A 2,697-nucleotide genomic window follows, 5' to 3' on the forward strand; every position below is an offset into this window, starting at 1 on the left:
AACTGCAACTGTACAAGTGCGCATGTGAAAACTGAAGTCATTTGAAACAACAAACAAGGGTTTTGTCACTTTATGACATTTTTGGGACCATGAATTCGACAGAAGGGTGGCCGGCAAAAAGCAGAAGTTTTAACTTTCTCATTGTCCTCCAATCACAGACTGATTGCATCTCAATTCAGCATAAAAATGACCAGATATGAGAAGAATGATATATGATTGACAAGTTGAGGAAAATACCTTGTCGTTTTAGTCCAGGTACGACATACACTGGGCCAGTTTGGTGGGACAGAATCTCGGGCCATGTTCTTGAAAAAATGTTCAAGATGGTTTCTCTCTCTCTCTCTCTCTCTCATATTTGAATCCCTCATGGTTCCTTCGTTACACTAAGAAAATACAGTGTACGATATATGCCAAAATTCTGTGCTCACTTTTAAGGAAATATAATGGTATAATTTACTCCACCAAAATTCCATGCTCTTTCTCTCGAGCAGGGATCTAGAGAGCGGCTAAGTGCCATGGCTATTTGACATAGGCAATTTCATGACAGCATTTCATGTTAGGGTCTGCACTATATAGCTGTGGGCTCCATGCAATACTGTCACGTGATTGGCTAGAGTCACGTACCCATGGCACTTGGCAGCTCCTTTGATCTCAACTCCTCTCTCTCATATTACTGAAGCCATTTTTCAACATTATCCATCAACCAATTACCCCAAAGGAGCGGCTAACTGCCATGGCTATGTGATACTAACCAATCACATGAAAGCATTTCATGGGACCCACATCTATATAGTGCAGGCCCCACATGAAATCCTGTCTCGTGATTACCTGTGTTAAATAGCCATGGATCTTAGGGGCTCTCTGGATCCCTGCTTTCTCGCCACAGCCTATTTCTCTGATTAGCTACCAAATCTCTCTCTCTCTCTCTCTGCCAGCAACCACAAAGCATCAGATAAAACCCAGATCCCCAATCCTTCCACGTCCAATGATTATTTGACACGTGTCCAAAACTTCCGATCTATCTAACAAAAGGAAACGCAGTCCTCCCTCCCCCCTCTCTCTCTCTCTCTCTCTCGGCAATGAAGGCCGAACTAAGGCCCAACCATAATGTATCCCTCCCATCATCTGACCTCTTCCATAAAGGCATTAGGGCTCAGGGGCCCTCCCTCTTCAAAGGCTGCCTCGGGAGCTTGGACGCCAACTGCATAGAGAATCTCCTTCTCCACTGTGGGACTGCCCTAGAGAGCAAGGACGTGACCCTTGCCCAACAGATCATGTGGGTACTCAACAATGTTGCCTCCTCCCTTGGTGACCCCAACCAAAGGCTCACCTCTTGGTTCCTGAGGGCCCTGGTCTTAAGGGCATCTAGGGTGTGCCCTACAGCCATTAACCTCCAATGCTCACAAGATGGGATCCATCGTCTCATCCCCATGGGTAGGCCAATGGCTGTGACTGAGCTTGCGGGCTACGTCGACCTACTACCATGGCACAGGTTTGGTTTCTGCGCCTCTAATGGTGTAATCTCTAGTGCAATTCAAGGTTACCCCAGGGTTCACATACTGGATTTCAGCATCACCCACTGCATGCAATGGCCTACTCTTATTGATGAGCTATCAAGGAAGCCAGGAGGTGCACCCCTTGTTCGACTGACAGTTCCGTCGGCTCAGCCTGAGGTGCCTCCATGGCTTAACATTTCCTGTGAGCAAGTAGGCCAGCGTCTTGCCAACTTTGCCAAGTCTAGGAACGTGCCCTTTGAGTTTAGGGTGATACCCATTGAAGATAATAATGGTGGCACTAAGACTAAGCCATACCATGAGTTGGTTATGAGTCACGTAGAACCTAGCACACTTGGACTCATGGATGATGAGGTTTTGGTGGTGAATTGCCAGAATTTTCTGCATTATCTGCCAGATGAAGTTAGGGAAGGCTCATCCACAAAAAACCCATCTCCTAGAGATGGGTTTTTGGAGTTAATCAAGGGTTTAAATCCTAAGATTGTTACTGTTGTAGATGAGGATTCTAACCTGGGGTCTGTTAGCCTCTCTTCAAGAATTTCAACTTGTTTCAATTTCCTATGGATACCCTTTGATGCCCTAGAGACATTTTTACCAAAGGACAGCACTCAAAGGCTGGCTTATGAGGCAGATATTGGGTGCAAAATAGAGAACATCATAGCCTTTGAAGGGTTGCAAAGGATTGAGAGATTAGAATCACGTGGAAAACTTGTACAGAGGATGAAGAAAGCTCATTTTCACAGCGTGCCCTTTAGTGAAGACACTCTTATTGAGGTGAAGTTTTTGTTAGGTGATCATGCCAGTGGATGGGGAATGAAAAGGGAAGAGGACACTTTGGTGCTCACATGGAAAGGCCACAGTGCTGTATTTGCTTCTGCTTGGGTTGTTCATGGGGGATAATAACAGCATGAATATTTTCCAAGTAAATAGGCTCAAAAGGTACTGATTTTGGACTTGCAAAAGGCAAACAAAGTTGTGTCATTGTTCAAGTCTCTAGACCTACTCAATATGACTCCTACAATTTCCTTGACCTTGCCTTGCCAAAGTACATGAACATGTTTTTTTTTTTATAATAGAAACATTGCCTTTTTGTAATGAGCAATGTCATGAACGAGAAAAATCTATTTCAAAGTTTGTTTTGATTTAATTCCGGAAATAGAAGTGAAATTGAGGTTGGTCATCA

The 2,697-nt window shown here is 44.4% G+C and overlaps 1 pseudogene; it reads left to right on the top strand.

The window, feature by feature from the left end:
• The first annotated feature begins 1,079 nt into the window (after positions 1 to 1,079).
• On the top strand, positions 1,080 to 2,414 carry LOC149830830 (scarecrow-like protein 32 pseudogene; annotated as a pseudogene).
• Positions 2,415 to 2,697: the final 283 nt, after the last annotated feature.

Source organism: Nuphar pumila, chromosome 7 (assembly GCF_984573655.1).
Source record: "Nuphar pumila chromosome 7, dmNupPumi1.hap1.1, whole genome shotgun sequence".
Taxonomy (NCBI): domain Eukaryota; kingdom Viridiplantae; phylum Streptophyta; class Magnoliopsida; order Nymphaeales; family Nymphaeaceae; genus Nuphar; species Nuphar pumila.